Here is a 22,505-nt window from a genome sequence, read left to right as displayed (position 1 = left end):
GTTTCCCAAGCCGTCTCGCCGCTTTCTTCGCGGTCCTAAAGTCTCCCGAGTCGCAGAGGGATGCAGTGCGCAGGCTGAGGTGGGCTCATGGTCTCGGATGGTGAAGAACATCTCCTCCTATCCCGTCTGGCCAGGTAAACCAAGATGTTTGTCTGGGGATTTTCATGCCCTCCTTTCTAAGCTTTTGTTATTTGGACTCACCTGATGATGAGTTCTGGAGGTCTGAAAATATTCCTCATTTTTCCTAGTATTTTGGAAATCATACAGGTAGGGTGACCATATTTTCTTGGGAAAATGCCTGAAGAGGGAGCAAATCTGAGGTTCATAAGCATAAAAATGTGTTTATAATTTTGCTTTAAAAGAAACATTCAAGACCACAATCAAGAAGAATGTTACAAAAACACATTCTAACAGAAAATATCTAAAATTAAGCAGTATATGTAGTCTTTAAAAAGACAATTAAATTTCTATATTTTTCTCATGAATGTGAAAAACTGTCCATTAAGTGATATCCATTTGTACAGTAAAAGTTAAATGACCCAAATAAAGGACAAAAATGTGTTTTTGAAGAATAAATAAATCTAAAGCACATAAAATAAAAGACTAACCTTTATAATAAAGGATGTATGGTTATTGTAAATATAGGTATTAGCCAACTGAGGATCTTTTTCTCTGTATATTTTTTGGTCCAGTACAAATATTTATGTAAGAATTTATTTTAAGTAGAAGGAGAGATCTCTTCAGAGAATAAAAGGATAATAGCATAGAGCATCTTTGAGATTCTTGTACTGTTACAAAAAAAAATAAAGGAAAATATGTGGAATGCATTTTAAGAAACTGTTATCACATATCAGCAGGCCAAGATATTGCATTCATTGAGGTATTAAGCAACCTAAACTGCAACAACAAAAACAGAAAAAAACATTCTCTTGCATTTAACTAATTTCAATCTGTGTTTTAATTTTTTTTTGTAGATGTTGTAAACTGCTTTGAATGCTTATATAGGTGGGATTGCTGAGTTTTATGAAATAAATAAACATTACCCTAGTTTTCAGTGGCCTTTGTTCAATTTTGGAAGCTAAACTTTAATTGATAAGAAATAAACATGATATCCAAATATCCACAAGGGAAGGAGGAGGAGTTCAGCAAAGATAGGAAATATATGAACACTGTCTGGTAAGACCTAAAATAGGGTTAACACTTTTTTTTTTTAGAAACCCATAGCCCCCACTAAAGAAGAATCTGGCAAATCTGGACATTACCTGCATGAGAGATACAACTCCAATGCCATCACCTTTGTATTGCCAATCCTTAACCTGTTTCTTTTCTAACACAGGAAAATTAAGAAGCTGGGAAATTGCCAATCTCCAGGCAAAAAAAGAACTCACAGTAACAGACTAGCTTATTATCTACAGATCTTGTCTGTATATCTTCAGATCACATTAATTCTTTTTTTGTTACTTGATGACATGACTAAAAAAATCCTTTAAAATAAGGATTTCTTTAAATAAATAAAGAGGTCCACCTTCTGCCTGTCAACAATGTACTTTGAAAATTTATTCTAAAGACACAAGACACAACATGTTTATAGCCAGACAGGAACAAACAGAATAATCATAACTTCTTGAGGCTATGATAGCACAATGGATACTTGCAAAAAAATAAATCCAGATAATTTGGCTTTTTGATATCCTAAAATCCTTAGGGAGTCTTTTGATGCTACACACCCTAATTTGTGAAAGTAATCAATGCAATGTACTGAATCAGTAGAATTTATGCATCCTCTGCAATGGACAATAGTGTACTGCTTTCAACTTCTAAAACAACCTCTGCTGCAAAGATTATAAAAGACAAAGGCAAATAGGAGAATTTCTCCTTGATGCTCATTTGAGTAGCACTAATTTATGATTAGTTCTATATGAAAAGCATATTAAGATATCAGATCTACATCTCAAGAGTGTCCAAGTGTCAAATCAGATATACACGCATTCAGAGTGATTTTTTTCTTTTCTTTTTTTTTTTGCCAGACTTTGACATAACTTATTTCTCTTTTTTATACATTTCTCTTGCTGCTTGTTCCCATTACTACATATCAGACTAAGACATTTATTATAGTTTGGTGTGATTAAAATAAAACAAGTTTAATCATGGTTTTCTGAAGGAGCCAAAGCAGCTCTTTTTATTACTATTTCAACATTGCCAACTCTAACATGCTTGCAATTAATTGAGTTTGCTTTAATAGCAAGGTACCGTATGGACTAATTCTTTCTTTGGGCCAGGAGGTTGTTTCAGTAGAAAGGCATGTTCACTGTTGTCCCCATAATTTCCTGTATTTTACTTACTGGAAATTACCATTCTCATCCCCTGGTATAAGATAAGCTTACTGAGCACCGAAGTCCCTTGTCTTGTTTTCTTTTATCTCTACTAATATCAAATTGAGAAAAATACAACCCGAGGCTATCAGGCATTAACTCATTTCATTTCACTGTTATTCAGTTTACGATGAAATCAAAATTAGTTTTCCCTGGCCCTGCTTAATTTTTTAATATGCTGTCAGCCTAGAAAAAAATGAGGTATGGACTTTTGGCCTAATGATACAAAATGTATGGCATATTATAAGTGGCAGGTTCCTGACCAGTGAAATATCTAGGATAGGCAAATGTGGTTGTTTGATGGTTTTTTAAAGGTATGTCACAGGGTGTAAGCTTTTCCAACTAAAACTGCCTTTTGTAATTGACTGATGATGATTTTGTCAATGCCAATGGTATTCAAGTAATGCTCCAGATGTTTTCAGTTTGTACTCAAGGCACCTATTACTACTACTGCTGTGTTGCTGTTGTTAGCTTCAAATCAATTCACAGCTGGGGCTGATAAAAACTTAACAGTTCAATTCCTAACCAAGGATGTAAGAGCTGTTAAGGTATTATTATTATTATTATTATTATCAATCATCGCACAGTCAGCCAGATGTTCAGACTGGATTTGGCATTTTGTCTACCTATCGAGTCCTTACCCAGGACCTGGGATAGGCAGATGTGGATGTTTGATGGTATTACAGGTATCGTCGCAGGATGGAAGCAGTTCCTAATAAGGCCGCCTTTTGCAATTGACTAATAGCGAATTTGTCAATGCCAATGGTGTTCAAGTGGTGCTCCAGTTGTTTTGGGATTGCACCCAAGGAGCCTATACTATTGGTACTACCCTTGCTTGCTTTTGCCATAGTCTTTCTATTTCTATTTGTAGGTCTTTGTATTTTGTTATCTTCTCCAGTTCTTTCTCTTCTATTCTGCTATCTCCAGGCACTGCCACGTCCACTATCCAGACTTTTTTGTCTTTCTTATCGACAATTGTTAAGTCTGGGGTGTTATGTTGCAGGTGCTTGTCTGTTTGAATTCTGAAGTCCCAGAGCAGTTTAATTTTATCATTTTCTATGACTTTCTCTATTTTATGATCCCACCAGTTTTTGCTTACAGGCAAATGATATTTTTTGCAGATCTTCCAATGCACCATTGTTGCTACTTTGTCATGCCGCTGCTTGTAATCAGTTTGTGCAATCTTCTTGCAACAGCTTACCAAGTGGTCCACTGTTTCTTCAGCTTCTTTGCATAGGCGGCACTTACTGTCTGTTGCTGTCTTCTCAATTTTGACTTTGTATGCATTTGTCCTTAAGGCTTGGTCTTGTGCAGCCAGAATTAGTCCCTCGGTCTCTTTCTTCAATTTTCCTGCTCTTAGCCATTGCCAGGTTTTATTATTATCTGCTTTCCCAGCTATTTTTTTCATGTATTGGCCATGTAGTGCTTTGTCTTCCCATGCCTCTATTCTGTTCTTCATTTGGTCTTTCTTGTAGGCCAGTTTGGTCTCTCCAGTAGTTAGTAAGCCTTCCTGATATACTAATTTCAGTGCATCTTCATCATTGTTCTTCAGATATTCTTCCAAAGCCATTTTTTCTTCTTCAACCATCTGATGTACTTGTAGCATTCCACGCCCACCTATTTGCCTTGGTATATAAAGTCTATCAATGTCATTGCGTGGATGAAGGGTGTGATTCATTGTCATCTAATCTTTTTCTTGACTTCAGTGTGCTTGATGTTGTCAGCTTGAAGGATACCCAAGTATTTGTAGTACTCTTCCTCATCCAGACTCTTAATGTTATTTTCGTGGGGCATCTTGATTCCTTCAGTTTTCACTATTTTTCCTTGTTTGATAGTAAGTGTGGCACATTTGTCCAAGCCAAACTCCATTACAATATCTTGGCTATATATACGGACAGTGTTGAGCAGCGATTCTATTTCAGATGATGTTTTTCCATACAGCTTCAGATCATCCATGTAAAGGAGGTGGGATAGTCTAGCAGATGTTTTTGATGTTTGATAACCATGTCCTGAGTTATTCAGTATTGTTGACAGAGGAAACAGTGCAATAACAAATAGTAATGGTGATAATGAATCTCCTTGAAATATTCCTCTCTTGATATTAACCTCTCCCAGCTTCTCACCATTGATCTGCAACTGTGTCTTCCATTGTGCCATCGATTTTGCACAAATTTCTGATGTTTCTACTGACTCCTGTTATTTCTAGGCACTTGATTATCCAATCATGTGGCAGAGAGTCAAATGCCTTTTTGTAGTCAATCCATGCCACATTCAGGTTGGTCTTCCTTCTCTTGCAGTTTTCCAAGATCATTTTGTCTATTAGGAGTTGATCTTTTGTTCCTCTGCTATTGGGGCGGTTTCCTTTCTGCTCAGGTGGAAAGAGATTGTTTTCAACTAGATGCTGTTGTACTGCATCAGCTACCACACCAGTTAGTAATTTGAAAGTTGTTGGTAAGCAGGTAATTGGCCTGTAGTTACCTGGTGTTGCCCCTTTTGCTGGATTTTTCATTATTAGGTAGGTTTTCCCAGTTGTTAGCCACTTTTCAATTTCTCCTCCTTGTAGTATATTGTTGAACTGCTTGGCAATGAGTGGGTGTATAACAGTTAGATGTTTCAACCAAAACCCATGCAGTTCATCTTCACCTGGTGCTGACCAATTTTTGATTTTCTTTGCTCTTTTTTCTACCATTTTTGTTGTTATTACTAGTTCTTTCATTTCAACTTCTGTTTTATTTGCATCCACCTCTTTTAACCAAGCCGCATCCTTGTTGTATTTCTTTGGGTTATCCCATATCTGCTTCCAGAACTGCACTGTTTCTTCCTTGTCAGGTACTGACTGATTCCTTGCAGTTTCTCCATTGATGGATTGGTAGAAACGTTTCTGATTGGATTGAAATTGGAGGTTCTGCCTATAGTTTGCAATTCGAGCTTCATATCTACTGATTTTCCTGGCTATAGCTGTTATTTGTTGCTTTATTATTTCCAGTGCTTCCTTGATCTTCCTTGTTTCTAAGTGGTATTTCTTGATTAGGTATTCTTTGGTCTTCTTGTTCTTCAGCTTCTTTTCTTTCATCTGTTCTAGCTTGCTTGCATGTGATCTTAACTTGCTGATCTTATTTTCTAGTCTAACCTTCCATTTTTCTGGTGCACTGTTTGTTTGTTTTTCTTTTTTGTTGATTTTGCATCCCAGGTATTCTGTTATAACTGCAGCTGTGCTGTACATTAGTTGGTTTGTTTCTTGCAGTGAATTGGTGCTTATACTTGCTATTGCAGTATTTGCATCTTTTAATGCTTGCGCTAGCTGTTTCTTTGGAACAAGCTTCAATGCAGGCAGCCTTATTCTGTTGTTTTTGTGCTGTTCTAGATGCTCAATTACTCCTTGTTTCAATTCTTTTATTTCTTTAGTTAGAGGGTTTTGTTCTTCCTGAGGAAGAGGTGCCTGGTTTCCAAATGAGAACAGTTGTATATCTCTACTGGATTCGTTCACTGCCAACTCCCCCTGGTTTGCCTCTACATTCTGAATTACTTCTTTTAAGGCTTTGATTTCTTTGCCCTGGGTAAACCTTTGCAGTTCGTCCAATTCTGTTTCTGTAAATACTTTATTTCGTGTTATAAATCGGCGTTGATCTGCTAGTCTCTGTTCTGTTATTTCTGATTCTGGATGTTGTTCTTTCCAGAATTGGTGCATTCGTTTTAGATATCCTCTTCTTGTTGGACTTGATCTGTAGTAACAGATCATTATTTCTTTGTTTTCCATCACTGTGTATCTGCGACGGGTAAACACCTTTTCTTCCAGTAGTTCTGCAGCTGCTGGCCCTGGTTGCTCAGCCAACAGTCCTGAGTCCTGTAACCCATTTTTCACCAGATATCCAGGAACTCCAATATCTAGCGCGGACCTTGTTAACCCGGGCGACGTCCGAGCCGGTATGGCATTCTGAAATTTACGTCTCACCATATTTTTTATGGGAGAGACACTCTTTGTCTGACTCCTCTGATGAGACCTGTCCAGTATGGTTGAACCTCTGGCATAGCTCTCATTTTCCTCAGAGTACACAAGCCCCACAACCACGTCAAGGTAGTGCCTCACTGGGAGATTATTATTATTATTATTATTATTATTATTATGCCTGACTCCTGGTGAGTCTGAAATTCAGCAGTGCTATTACTGAAAACCATTAAATTAAATGTTTCCTAGTCATCTAACACATGTATTCTTAAAGCACCCATTCTAAGTTGTGTTTCTGATGTCATAAAAGGACAACAACTTGTGAATTATCAAATATTTATCACTGAATTGATTGAATTTTACTGTCGGGGAGGAGGAGAGATGCTCTGGTAATCTTATCCCTCAAATGTCCAAAGAATAAGATCAGACAGAGTTAGCATGCTCCATATCCCATCAATTAAACAGTGCTGTCTTATGGGACCCAGGAAGCATGCCTATTCCATAGCTGCATTACCCTGTGGAACAGTCTCCACCTCAAATTGGGTTGGCCCCAGCTCAGCTGGCTTTTAGGAATGTCTTGAAGAAATGCTTCTTCTCCTAGGCACTGAATAGGAAGTTATGTTGAGCTTGTTTTAATTATGTGGTGTGTGTGTTAGTGTGTTTGGCATAATGTGTTTTATTGCTTTTTTCCCCTTACTGTGATGTTTTTAAACCCAATGTTGGTTGGCAAGTGGGTGGCTATGAGTGGCCATATAAATTAAATTGAAGGAATGTATGAATGTACTGTTTTGGCTAACAGTTATAGAAACCCACACAATTTTCAAATAAAAGAATCTAAAACATATAGCTAGCTAATAGCTGATTCAATCAGAGGGACCCAAGTAGAACAATTGACAAAAGGAAGTTATTCTGTCTTTGTGAGAATATAGATCTGAAAATCTAGAATCTCACTATGCCAAGATTCATTTATTGTGATTTGTAAATGTTTATTATAGTCCAAACTAAGTTTATTTTCTATAGCAAGTTCATGCTGAAGGTATTCAGTTTATGAATATAGTAGATATGCAAATAAAGACCGTATGAATTTAAAACAGATGCTGATTGCAAAAAGTAACTGAGATGATGAAATGATGAGTAGATTTTAAGAAATATATAGAATTATGAGGAAAGGAGTATTGTAGCTTACTTGAACAGGCTGTTGTTAATCCCTATGATCCCATCTCAATAATAAAAGGTTTCATTTTGTACAACAAGAGTGCCTTGGGATCTCTATAAATCAAGTAGCCTCTAGACTTGATTGAGTGCCAGAGGATTTTAGGGTTGGAGTAGCTATGATGTGGACTGGTTATAGTCCTTATTCCACATGGAAGAATCTATGCTCAGCAGGATAGTTTAGCATGAAATGATAAGTAACTAACAGCATTATAGGAATGACAACTCAAGCTAAGGCAGTTGGCAATCTCAAACAAATTTAAGCTTCCAAAACCAGACCAATTACTTAACCAGAGACTTTTGAAGAGTCATTTCATAGCCGTTTTTTGTGATCTTTAACAAATCATGACAGATGGCTATATTAACAGGGAACTGGAAAATGGTCAGTGTCACCTCTGGCTTCAAAGAGGAGGAAAAAAGGATATAAGTGACCACAGACCAATTAGCTTGATATCAGCACTAGACTAGCAGTTGATTAAGCATTTAGAAAAGAATCCAATGCTTTCCAGGAACCAGTAGGAATTTCTCAATAATAAATCGTGTCAAACCAATATAATCTGGCTACCCTATCAGAAAAGAAGATCTGACTGATTTGGAATAATAAGCCAGCAAGATGAATTTCAAAGGACAGATACAAAGTCTTACATTGGTTAGGAAAAGTAAAAAGGCATGAATATGAAATGTGTGGGGGAGGGGGGATATGCTGGCTGGGGAATTGTGGAAATTGAAGTCCACATAGTGTAAAGTTGCCAAAGTTGAGAAACATTGCTATATACTAGGAGAAAAGAGAAGAAAAAGCCTCAGGCACAGAACTGTTGCTTTTGGAGGTGACCTTGAATCTGATGTAATGTCTAGTTTTTGCCTCAAAATGAAAGATCTACAACAAATACTAATATCCAATTGTTTATTATTTATGTGGCATTTCCATTTGCAAATTGTTTTTCTTTTTTTTTTAAATATATTTTATTGGTTTTATAGTTTTAACAAAAAGTGTTTGAGACACACCATCGTGTTTGGGTAAACAAAGATTCCCAACATAAAATCACAGAATAACAGCTCAATTTAATACATTCGCTATCATCTCTCTATTTCCCTCAAGTAACATAATAAATTTAATATATTTCATTTCTATTCTAAATTTCAATTACTACTAAACCTGTTTATTAAAACTTTATCAATTTCAATTACCATAATCAAATAATGTTTTACATCAACATATTACCCCTTCAAATATCTCTTGCAAATAAATTCAAGTTCTTATCTCTCTCATCCCTTTTTTATCACCAATCTTATTTATTTCTTCTTCCAATAATAGCTAATTTAGTTTTAAAAAAGACAATATTATCATATCTTATCAAATCGTATTATTATACACAAATATCTCTTAATTAATTAAACATTACACATATATATAGTTATAATTTTCTTACTTCTAAATCTAGATCATTATCTTTAACCTTTCAGCCAGTAAGTTCATTTTGTTGCTTATCGTAATCATTAACTTAATTCATTTCCATTCATTAAACAAACCAAGTTCCATCCATTTAATTACCATATCGAAACATATTATTATACACAAAAATCTCCTAATTAATTAAACATTTCAAAATTCCAATCTAAATCAATCTTTTACTCCAAGAAATACATTCTTAGTCTCTGTAAAGCCAAGTTTCTTTTTTCATTCCACATTTAACTTTCAAATTTCTATACCAAACAAACTTCCATGAAACAAAAAAGTCATCAAACTAAATTAAACACATATGAATATAATTGTATATTTCTTACTTCTAAGTCTAAATCATTATCCTTAAAGCAATCCATAGAACCAACATTGCCTTTTAATCCATTCAACAATTTTTACTAATTTAAATACGCATGTGTATAATTGCATTTTTCAGCTCTAAATCATTATCCTTAACACAATCCATGAAATCAACATTGCCTTTTACGCCATTAAACATTTTTAAATTTGTTTTTGAGTCTAGTTCTGGGTTTCTTTCTCTGCCACACCAGCTTCCATGAAGACGTTCCCTTTCAACCAGTAAATCCATTCTCGATGCTTGTAGTAATCTTTGAGCAAATGTATGTCCCTTTCTCTGTAGTAAGCATCTTTTTTCTCTTTCAACCAATAAATCAATTCTTATTGCTTGTAATAATCTTTGAGAGAGTGTAACTCTCTTCCTCTGCAGTAAACATCTTTTTCTGTTCTCTTTGCGATGTAATTGCTTTGTATTTTAAAGTCTTAGTCTTTGCTTCTTCTGGTTCTCTAAGTTGCTGGAGAAGGGATTGTCAGATGAAGTAAATTCCACTTCTATCTCTGTAAATTCCTCTTCTGGCACATTTTGATTTATGTCATAATCAGTTGTAACCTGGACATCAGTTTGGGCAAATATAGTAGAATCTCTAGATCTTGATTCTAAAGTACAGTTTTTAAATGTAGCAGAAACTTCTGCAGTGGCCTCATAAATCTTTTCCAATATAAGTGCACAATTCAGTTGTATCTGAGGTTTCTCCATTTTAATACCAGTACTTAAAAGGAGATCTCTTTTTCTTTTTTGTAGAGGCTTTGTTTAATGTAGAAACATCCACCCCCACATCTTCACAGGTGCAGAGCTTATCTTTAGTGTTTTAAAGTTCATAAGAAAAAATAAGCAAAGTTGCAGTATTACATTTTTGCCACTAGATGTCCTCAGTAAGTTACGAGAGTCCTTTCCAAAAATCAATTCTTTTTTTTTCTGTCTTTTAAGGTACTGTATATATATATAAAAGTAGAAATAGTAAATTTCTTAAAAAGAAAGGAGAGAGAAACCTTTTCCTTTTTTTTAATGTCCCAATAAAAATATATTATAGCTTTCAGTGTTTATGAAATGCCTTTCTTCCCATAAAAAAGCAGAAGCCGCCTTTCCAAGCCAGGGAAATAATTTCAAAAGCTCTTTACAGGCACACAATTGAAAAAATAAACGGAAAAGAGAGAAAAGTAAAAAGAAATTCTCACCCGGATTCACCACGGGGACACTAAAAGCTTAGATGTTGTTCACCTTACGGTCTGAAGTGGCAGGGCGATCGGCCATTTTCATGGCCAATCTTCTTCTCCGTCAGTCCTCAGAGTTTCGTCTGGACAGCTGGAGGAGCTGCCGCTCCTCCGCAGCCGGACGAGCTGCCGCTCCTCCGCAGCCGGACCGCAGCCTCCTCAACAGAAGTCGCACCCTCCAGGGTGACTTTGGACCCGTATAAGGGTCCACCGATGGAGGGAAACCTAGTCGATGAGGAGAGAACTCTCCTCGTATGACTAGTGATGCCGCGAACTGGAACTGGAAGTCTGCAAATTGTTTTTCAATACTTAATATGCTCCCTGTCCCAGGCTGGAAGGATTGAACAGAAATAAATTTCAACAGAGTAACTGCAATGTGTAGGGAAAAATTCATTGCACTAAAGCAGTTACAGCAGCACTTACATATTTATTTATTTATTTAATATATTTCTATGGCCACCCATCTCATAGGCATGATTCTGAGAAGCTAGCAGTTAAAAACAGAATATAAAGATAGTTTTTTTAAAAAAAGCATCCAAATTTAAAAACCAGAAACAACATAAAAATAACAGCAGCGAGAACACAAAGAAATGGGCTCCGCCCATACTATCAGGGCCTCAGTCTTGATAAAACAGCCAGATTTTCAGTATCTTGTAAAAGGCTAGTAGAGTGAGAAGGCAAATCTCATCACTTGGGGGAAATGAAATTCCATGGGGTTATGGTTCCACAGCAGAAGAGTCTGGGCACGGCCAATACGTGGGAAAAGGATTTAAGTGTTTAAAAAGACCAGTAGCAAAGTATTACTCAGCAACAGATACTGTGGCTGAAAAGTTATTGAAATTCAAAGCTGCATCAAAATAATTCTAGTGTCCAGATCACAAATAATGATGCTGATCTAGTTTGCCTTGGTTAGAATTCATCTTTAGCACTATATACAATACTGCTACTGTCCAGGGATGAATAATATTGATAAACAATGTGGAGGTCATACTTTTTAATGAATGATTGAAATAAAACTTAGAAAAGAGGTGATTTAAGAACAATATGATACCTTCAGATGTTGTAATTTAAGGGGGTAGTCTCTGAATCAATAAAGACAAATGATAAAAGATCAGATTTAAGCAGGAAACCACTCTAACTTTTCAACGGTGCAACATACTATGTATCTCGGAAGGACACAGATTTTTCATCATGAAGGATACTGAAGGAGAGCCCCCTGCTTGAACAATGATAAAGCAAGAAGGAATCTAAACTAGTTTATCTTTGGGATTATCCCAGTTTTAGTTTGTTCTCATTGTATTGTTTTATAGTACTGGAAAGAGTAAGAGTCCCCCAAAGGTCAATTTAAGGAGAAAATAGAAAAGTAGATGTACAAGTAATAACATCACTTCTGCTTCTAATTATGTGCAACTTCCCTGCTTTCCTCCATCTGCTAAAGAAAATATGGTACTTTTAGCATTTAAATAATATGAGGCAATATTTTAAGGGAAGGAAGAGAAATTATGAATCACATGGAAGTCTTATGAGGTAATGCAAACTAGAATCACTTCACACATTATATCCAGCCAGAAAGTTTGCAAAGCATTATTCATTAATGTGGGCAAGTTAAATAAACATCAAAATGGTTCTGAATATTCAGCTTTGGAATGTTGTTATGAATAGAATAACCATATTCCATTCATCTGAAAGAAGGTTGCTGGAAGAGTGATTCTTTTTTTCCCTGTTCCCAGAAACTAACTATTAAACATTAGGCAACAGATGAAAGCTATTTTGTAAATCAGTGGGATGAAATGCAGGAAATATAGGCAAGACTAGAATCACAGTTCTGCATAGATATGAAACTGTCTAGGTGTTTTTGAAAAAAGTTGGATTACAATATTTGTTCCTGTTCTTTTACTTATATCCTGATTCAGAAACTAAGTAGGGGAATCATTTGCTAGTAACATTTTAAGGGAGAAAAAGAGAAAAGAATATTACCAATAAGGATACAATTGTAGAAGATTTAGAAATTATGATAACCCTTCTAACCGTGGCTATTCACAGTTGTTGAAGATGACACTTAAATTATTGCATTGGGAATATGTTGTTGTTAGTTGCAAAGTTGTATCTGACCCAACGCGACCCCATGGACAACTTTCCTCCGGGCCTTCCTGTCCTCTACAATCTACTGGAGTCCATTTAAGCTCACGCCTATTGCTTCAGTGACTCCATCCAGCCACCTTATTCTCTGTCGTCCCCTTCTTCTATTGCCGTCAATCTTTCCCAGCATTAGGCTCTTCTCCAGTGAGTCCTTTCTTCTCATTAGGTGGCCAAAGTACTTGAGTTTCAACTTCAGGATCTGTACTGTGTATTAAGTCTTCTTGGCCTTTGTTTATTTCATTGGAAACAATCTTGAAAATCTTAATGGATGTAGATGAATTGTTTTGCAGTAAAATTAGTCTTCATGGAGATTTATAAAGATTGATAACACCATAGCCTTTGCCCATTGCTTTATTTGCAGTAAGGGGATGGAGATAAAAACAAAGTTAATCACAGATTCTTAGTTACAGAGACAAAATTAGAATATAAGCGTTCATCGGGATTCTTCCTGGACAGCAATTCCTGGCAAAAAGATCCATGTCACAAGAAGGACAGAGTGTCCGGCTGAGAAGGTATTGATGTTTCTTTTACACCACCACCCCCACTAATCTTATTCATCAAAGTTTTCTATTAACAAACAAATAAAAAAATCCACTAGAATTCCTACCTTTGATTCTTGCAGAAGCACAGTAGCCTAATGATTCATTTTGCTCTCGTATTCTCTACAAGTTAAAAACTACATTTTTTTTCTTTAATGAGGCTTAAGAAGACAAGTCAATTCTACAGATATAAAGTGTAAGGGCAGCTGCAGTAATCTCTGATTAATCCCCCTTTGTAAGTAACTCATGGTATGCATGCATGGTATAAAGGCAGCTATAAATGCACATGATTATTATACTTAATTCTCCTATAATTAGATGTGTTAGTGTGTGGCTCAAGATTACAGTGCAAACATGGCAAATAAAAGATGTTTTTCTTTAACATGCATCCAATTCAGAATTACCTTTGAAGCAGATGGAGCTATAGCAGCCTGATCCATCTGGGGTATGTGCCAGATATAATGAATTCTAAGCCAGCTGTCCTAACACCTTCTAAGATAATATGTTTGTCATATTTTTCTAGCCCTTCATTTGTAGAGGAATAATTGTCATCAGTAGGCAACTAAACTCTGAACTTGTTTTACATATTTTTGACTTGCAGTTTTACTATTTGTTTTATGCTGAACTATTGCTTGTTAGGCAAGTTTAATTAATTGACTAAAACTCATTGAATTAATCAACTATAACTTCTTGAATTAGTTGACAACTCTTATAAAAACAAAACAAAAATCAAAGAATAAGTAGTATGCCCCTAATAATGCAACCAACACAGTCAAAGGTACACAATAAATATTATGGGGACAGTATTCATTCTTCCATGGAAATTGTCTGGTCATTTTCTCCCAAAGTTAAAAAAAACATACTTTTTATTAATTTCTGTTGTGAGATGAAGTAGGATAAAAGAACTGGACAAAATATTAATAAAGAGAATTATTGGTAGTTTTATTTTTGTGTTTAATATCCTGATCATCATATTTCTAGACAGTAACTCTTCCCCTACCCACTTCAGTAATTTCATAAAATTAAAAACTGATTGCAAGATAAGGCACCCATCTTATCTTGATTGGCCCAGGCTAAGACAAATCTTGTCTCCAAGTATAATACATTCTTGGCATTGAAACTCCCAAAGGAATTCAGTTGTCACTTCTAAAGATATCCTTCCATCCTTAATTTATCCTTTTCTTCAGCTTGTGGCTATTATTTTGTCTTGAGTCCAGCTGCCAATGCAAAGCATAAGATACATGCACTCAATAATTTCAGAATCCCTAGAGAAGCAAGATAGCAGAACAACTCAGGTGGTCATGAATAACATTTGCTACAGTGGTAAAGAAGAAAAGAAGGGGCGTTTGACGGTGTTCTGTGCATCCGTCCTGCATTGTCAATATCCTTAAAGGTCATTTCAAGATAGGTTTTGATTTAACTAAAATGCTATAACAGGTCCCTGGGTATTTTTAACCATTCCTCTGCCATTTGAAGTTATCTTACATAGTTCCCCTTTCTGTCTGTTTTTTCAAAAAAAAATCTGTGTAATATTACAAACTTATTCTTTAGAGACAATGTTCATCATAGTTAGAATAATAGAATAGAATAATAACTTTATTGTCACTTTGAATGTACACTAATCGGCATATATTAAAATGAAATTTCATTGCATACAGCTCTCAAAGGATTACCACCTCCGATATACACTACATAAATATGACAAAAATAAATAAATAAATACAGAATTATGTGGTTGCTTCATTGTATAACATGTGCATTCTATTTATAGAACATACTACATTGTACTTCTACAATAGTGGACATTGATCAATCCATACTATTAGATTCTGTAGAAACGTGTTGATGTACTTATTAGCTAGACTTTAACTAAATTCAGCCCTAGGCCTAAACTCCTAAAAAGGCTAAAACACTGTATTATAATGTGAAGGTGTTAAGTGTGTAAGCATCTCCCCTTAATGGAAAGTTTACTTATATTAGAATAAATGAAATTGTGACTCTTGCTTGGAAAAGAGAGAAAGAATAGAGAAGAATGATCTGGTGGTTATTATAGTCAAGCTGTAGCCAAGGGTGATTTGAGTAGGAAATGGCACAAAATAGCTATACTGTGGTTGAAAGGCTAGGGATGCAGAACAGATAGCTTTAGAGTACAGTGGAATGAATGCCTTCAGAGATGAATGCTAAAGCTATTTCTATACCTTTATACTGGATAAAGGCATTCTTATAACTTTTATGAGAAAGTATTCTTGAATCTGGTACTTGCATGGGACTATATGACAGGAATCTTGAGAATCAGTGAGTACACGTGTTATATACATTTTTATTGTCAGCATTGTCTCTGTTTTTCATTGCACTTCAGTGCATTCATGGAATCCTATTTTCTCGAATTTTCCAACAACAACTCATCTACTATTGTTATTATTTTTATTATTATGATAACTATTGATGAATTGCTAGAATCAGGCATCTCATCTTCCTCCGTTCAGATTATAGAACTTGGTTGGGAAAGCAAAATCCTTGGTGCCTTTTGATTTAGCCGTCAGATTTCTCTACTCCTGCTCAGAGTAGTGAGCCTTGGAAGAAGAACAAAAGACCTTCACTGTTGCCAGTTAAGATACTATAAACTTAAATAGCTTGAAGAAGTAGCATTGGCTGAATTTAAAGGCACTCATAGGAGCTGAATTTGGCCCTGGTCCATTAGTTACACCTCCCTGCATAGATGTTAAATCTAGGAGTGAGAGCGATTTCATCTTCTCTTTAGATTTAAGGAGAGATGCATTTGCTGGAAAATTGGGCTTGGAGAAAGGCAGACTTGATAGCCCCTGATATAGATTACTGCTTGACTCTCAACAAAACTGCCTAAACAAATAAATCTGGTAATCCATCTTCCCTTGTAAAGCTAATGACACAGAACAGCATGACCAGCATTTCATTTTAAAAAAATAATAACATTTTTAAGTGACCTCCTCATATTCACAAATAGTGTGCAGGTGTGTAGCTATGATCTTATAACATAGATCATGTTATAAGAGAGGGATAAATGACCTTCACAAATTGTGCATCAAATCATGAAGTGGGTGACTGATTAAAAGAAATGAAGGGATTTAGAAGTTGAGCAAAGAGTAAACATTGATGAAAAGACTTCCAGCATCCGTAGGATTGGAGCCGGCTGAGAATTTAGTTATCTTTCCGGCTTCAGATTTGGCCTCTTAACTGTACCAATTTTATAGATAATATACCATGCTGGAAAATTGCATTGCGTATATTCCTAGTAAACAAATTTAAAGGCATAGTTTCTTAGAGCAGCTATATCCAATGCCAATATGACTGGCCAGACATATCACAGACTGCACTGTAAAACTAAATTAAGATGTCATCATACATTTATTTAAATTATCTTTGCTATATTTATAATGGGTAAGGGTAGATTTCACAGTGTTAATTAATGATGAGGATAATGTGTGGAATAAATATATACGGTTTTATAAAACATGGCATTTCATTTGTGTCCTTTTAATATATCTTTAGAGGAACAGGGGGATTTATTTGTACCTTGTTGCCTGTTTATTGAGATCTATTTCTCTCTCCCTTCCCTGATGAACTGCATAACATATATACAAGGGTGCCATCTAATGGGAAAAAATGCAACTGCTTGCTGTGAGGGAACAAATGGATGGATGTTCGTGAAAGGAACAGAAAAATAAATTATATGTATGTCTCCATAATCGTGTACAGGTAGTCCTCAATTCAGAACCATTTGTTTAGTGACCATTCAAAGTTATAACAGCATTGAAATAAGTGACTTATGACTGGTCCTCGCACTTATGACTGTTGCAGCATTCCCATGGTCATGTGATCAACATGAAGGATCTTCATTTGCAACTTTCCGAACCGGCTTCTGACAAGCAAAGTCAATGGGGAAAACTGGATTCGCTTAACGACCGCATGTTTCACTTAACTGCAGTGATTTCCTTAACAACTGTGGGAAAATAGGTCATAAAATCAGGTATGACTCACTTAATAACTGTCTTGGTTAGCAATGGAAATTCTGGTCTCAGTGATGGTCATAAGTCAAACACTATCTGTATTTAAGTAAAAATTGTAATTGTGAGAATCAATACAATATTTCATGCATCAAAATAGAGACACATTCATATATGATTGATAATAGTATCCTTCTTGTACAAAAAAACATAACAGAGATGCTCTTTTGCATATGTGGACAGATACACCCACACACACTTGCTATTTGGCTATTGTCCTTCAGCAAAAGATAATTGGCGAGGTGGCGCAGCAGTTAGAGTGCAGTACTGCAGGCCACTTTAGCTGACTGTGTTCAGCAGGTCAGCAGTTCAAATCTCACCGGCTCAAGGTTGACTCAGCCTTCCATCCTTCCGAGGTAGGTAAAATGAGGACCCAGATTGTTGGGGGCAATGTAAATATGTATATACATTGCTTACTGGTGTACACCGCTTAGAGAGTGCTTGCACTTAAAGCGGTATATAAGTCTCATAAATAAATAAATAAATAATGGTTGTCCTCCTGAGATTCAGGAAAAACAGGAAACCATCATTGCTTTCCCACAGAGTCTGTCATCTAAGGCTCATTTATTCTATTGGTAGGGTGAATCTCATATGAAATTATACAGTAAAGAAAAGAGAAGTTATAACAACTGAGTTAATACAATAAAATGTGCACTCCAATCTTCTAGTAACTCCTGATTTGAAGAAATCTCTTGGGGAAGTGCCCTCTAGTGGTCTTTTTGTATTTTAATGGTTGTGTTACAGAGACAAGCACTGAACTATAGTTGCTGTCCCAAGGCAGTAACAGACACATATGAACAATACACATATGGATTAAATGTAAGTGCTCTGAAAAGTAGAAATGTTGTAAGTATTTGTGTGTGGATGGAAGGGTGAAGTGTCCTTTAATGACTGTTGTAAGCATCTATTTTTCTGAAATCTAATAAGAGAGAATAATGATTTATCTGTTTTAATATGACTCATGATATATAAGATCAAAGCCTTGGCAGAGCCAGCATTCCATTCCCACAATGGCTATGTGTGGCATCCCCCATATTTTTTATTTCCTGGTTAAAAATGCCATGTTGATGTCTCTATCTGCTCTATCCAGAATAAAACAACCTTTCCCCATCCATTTATCCATTCTTGCCAACAATCTAACATTCATATCTATGGGTTTTTAACTGTCATAGTTTCCAGCTAATACAGTCAGTGATTATAAAGGTTAAAGTCCATCATATCTAGATCAGAAAAATCCTTAAAGCCAATTGTCCTACCCCTGTATCCATCAGATCCCTTCTCAAGCATCTTTCGCAAGCATTTCCTGGATCTACATGACCTCATCTTTTCAGTCATGTCCTGCTTCTTTGCCAAATTTTACTTCTCTAATGCAAATTGGTCCATTAGTCTTTATTGCAGTAATCAGAACATTGACACTTGAGGCTTAGAAGGTGGCACTGGAGACAGTATTCTCCTGGAGCTTTTGCACCGAACTATTTTAGTGGTAAGCATTTTCTCCGATTCCATTAATTAATTGTACAGCTGAACAATCTGTTTCTTCTTGCTTCCTTATATGTGTTAATATAGCATGCTTTTGTGCAAAACAATAAACAATCTATAGGCATTGGATCATTTATGCTGCTTAACATACATTTTCTTTGTATCTGCTATGCATTCCCAGACAGTCTCTTAATAAATATGCTCTGAGCTATTAGATCCTACAGGGATGCAGACAATAATATAATGTACATAAAACTATTTAAATAAATTAGTGCATATAATAAGAATATTTGTCCTCAAACTACCAATTTCTGATTCTAAACCAAGTGATTTTGGAATTAGAAAGAAACTGGAGAATTTCATAAACATACTTTAGGCTGTGATTTTTGAAAGGAAATAGAATTATTTAATTTAGATTTAATTGGGAATTCTTTAATATGCACTTTTCCAAAGTATTTATTTCAATTAGAGTTTTTTTTTTTTAAAAAAAAAAAAGTAAAGAAAAGGTTTTTGAATGATTTTAATAAAGTTTCCCTTAAACTGAACTCATGGGAACCACAACAACATGAATACATTCTTTTCTTGAAAATAATACTTGTTTGCGTTGTTTTATATCCTATACTTTTTCTTCAAGAACCTGGAGTATATTAGTGCTTCCTACTTCCTATTTTCCCCCTATTTTTCTCTGAGAAAGATTAGGCTGAAAGAAAATGCCAAACTCAAAGCTATTTATTGTAACTGTGTGTTCAGAGCCTGAGAAAGTTTCCGTTCTGGTTACCTGGAGAGGGTCCATTTTATCAGTCAAAAGGATTAACACTGTCCTTTTAACACAAAAACAAGTTGACAGAGAAATTTTGTGTCTCTGCCCAAGCCTATTGCTGAGATTTCTATAATCCAATCCACTTTCCCTTTCAATAATCTAATTAAAGATGCCTCTGGCTTTTGTATTTAACCAGATTTCAAGAGCTTGACATTCAATGCCCTTCAGTGGCTGAGGATAAATTTGAACCTGAATCTTCCCAGTGATAGTCTAACACATCTTAACCACTGCAACATACTGGTTGTTGAAACTAACCAATGAAGGAACTAGAGAATTGTTTTTCCACTTATTCTTTTTTGCATTTTTTTCTCTTTACTTCCCAGTCTATTCTATAGTCCTAAATTTGATAGAAGCATATAACAGAAGCAAAGTCATACATAGGGAAGGGTATACACCAGAAGTCAGCAATTTTTTTTATTCTTGGTACCTTCTTCTAATATTGCCATATCTGGTGTGGTTTCAGTGATTTTTGTCTCCAAACCTCACAAGATTTCACATAAAGTTCTCAACTTAACTTGAGCTCAATTTAAAATATTCTCTTGTCACTTATGGATCATCCTGTGGACGTTCTTATGACATGCGTGAAACAGCATAATGGTCATCAGAGGACACAAGGATGCTGTTTGTGTTGCTGGCAAGTGCCCTATTTTTGACCCTTGATAGACAGTATACAGTACAGAGGAACAGAGTTTAGACAGAGAAGGCACACTTCTACGTCTTTCCCGCTTCCTTCAATAGGAACAATGAAGCTGAGAAATCAGCTTCTTGTAATAGGCAGCACTAAGCAAGAGTGCTTCAGATTTTCACATTTTTATATGTATTCATGTGTTCTACAATTTGAATTCAATGCACTGAAAGAGACCTGAAGTTAATCCTCCATATCACTAACCAAAATTTATGGAACAAGCTGCATGAATACTGTACTATTGTATTTTTCTGTACAGATTTTGATTGGATACTTACAACGCAATGATTGAAGAATTGCAAATGTTGAGTAATCATAGAACTTCAACGTGCTTTTCAGTTTAGAAATGTTTGCAGTACAAAAAATGCTCAAAGAACCCTAACAACAGAGGCATGCCAATCCTTATTCATGTTGTCTACTGTTACAAGTACAAAATTATCAAAGCTGAATTAAAAGGTGAAGCAAAAGAATGTCTTTGTTATTTCCATTCTGCCTGTCCACATGTGGAATAAGAAACAGATTGCATTGTGGCGTAGATATCAAGGGAAGATGTGCCATGTTTGAATACACCCCCTGAGGCTATTCATTCCTCATATCTGTCATATACGATCAAATGTTGCCTTACTAAATGGCAATCCTCCAGATGTGATGGAACTACAATATCCATCATCCCCAGACAGCAGTAGACAATTGAAAGGAACCATGTTGAGAAAGGCTGCTATGGAGGCAGAAAAATTTTCAGTATGTGATTTCAATTCTCTCTCTCTCTCTCTCTCTCTCACACACACACACACACACACATACATACACACACACACACACAATCTGTCTATCTGTCTATCTCTATCTATCTATCTATCTATCTATCTATCTATCTATCTATCTATCTATCTGCTGCTTTTACTAGAATTGGGAAATTGTATCCACAAGATATGGTGTTGTTTTAGTTAAAGTAATTAATAGTAGCCTGTGTTTGTTAGACAAAACCTTTATACTGAATGATGTCTCTGATGTCTACTGACTGAGGTCTTTGCTATTCCACTTTGCTTCTTATTGACATTCCAGAGAGATCTGATTGGTGAAACAAGAAGGCACACTAGACCAGTGATGGGCAACCTTTTCGGCGTGGTGTGTCAAAATTTGGCAAAAAATCGAGCATAACTCACGTGGTGTGTCACTTCGACAAAAAAACATAATTTTGCGCAATTTATAGTTTAAACTACAAAAATGTATAATTGCAATATATAATTGTATTTAATAAACCAAAAACAAATTATTTAACATACCTGCTTAGTAACTTCTTTGTTCATCAATCTGTCGATTTCGTATGTTGCCCTTGATATTATTGAACTTGTTTGGGGTGCCGTGAACTGAGATAAGTGAGGGGGAGGGTGAATTCTTTAACTAACCTGCATATTAGTGACTTTTTTGTTGCTGAATTTCATTGGCTAAATCTTCAATTGAAGGTTGGTATTTTGTACACTTCAGGCCCAAGCAAGCGCTACTAACCTCATCTGTCAATCTGTTTCTTTTGTTGGTTTTGATATTATTTAATGCTGAGAATAAGGTCTCACAAAAGTACGTAGAAGGAAAAATTGTGAGTAAAGCTGTTGCTATATTTTTCAGGGTGCTAAAAAGTCTGTTCCAGGCACTCCAAATTTCCTGTTCGTAGTGGCACTCATCTTGATTCCAGGCACTCCAAAAGTGGCACTCATCTTGATTCTCCAAGCGGCCCCTTTCCAGATTCTCAAGCTTTGACCTCAAGTCGACAAACACCTGAGCCCAGATGCTGTCTTGAAATTCTGCAAGCTGCATCTCCAAATCATCTATTTGCGTCCATTGGAAACCATTTAATTCCAAACTATTGTAGACTACTACATCAGGATACTTAATTATTCTCATGGTCTGTTCTAGGCTTCTAAATTGACTAAATCTATCAGTAAACTGGTCAAGTAACGAGTCTAAAACATGCTGGCACTTCATATGCAAGAGTTCCACTTCATTTTGTACAGCTGCACTGGCCTTCTCAAAATGCTTTTGTACTCGAGGAAAATACTTATACGTTTTAGTTTCTACATCTCGCTTGAAAATTTTTACTTTACTTTCAAAAGCTTTTATGTATCCAAACATAACATCAATACTTTTGCCAAAACCTTGTAACTTTAAGTTCAGTTCATTAACATGAACAGAGAGTTCTGTAAAAAACATCAGGGTGTTGACCCACTTATCATCATTGAGC

At 35.7% G+C, this 22,505-nt stretch overlaps 1 long non-coding RNA gene across 1 annotated transcript; it reads left to right on the top strand.

Annotated features, from left to right (window-relative positions):
* The first annotated feature begins 43 nt into the window (after positions 1-43).
* Positions 44-21,469, top strand: LOC120305883. Its single transcript, XR_005556118.1, has 4 exons — positions 44-134; positions 17,077-17,245; positions 18,669-18,765; positions 21,332-21,469. It is a non-coding gene; the product is annotated as an uncharacterized LOC120305883 (long non-coding RNA).
* The last annotated feature ends 1,036 nt before the right edge of the window (positions 21,470-22,505 follow it).

This window comes from Crotalus tigris, unplaced genomic scaffold (assembly GCF_016545835.1).
Source record: "Crotalus tigris isolate CLP2741 ecotype Arizona unplaced genomic scaffold, ASM1654583v1 scf7180000017694.5664430, whole genome shotgun sequence".
Lineage (NCBI taxonomy): Eukaryota > Metazoa > Chordata > Lepidosauria > Squamata > Viperidae > Crotalus > Crotalus tigris.
Note: the sequence above shows the minus strand (reverse complement) of the source record. Positions and strands in the feature narration are given on the sequence as shown.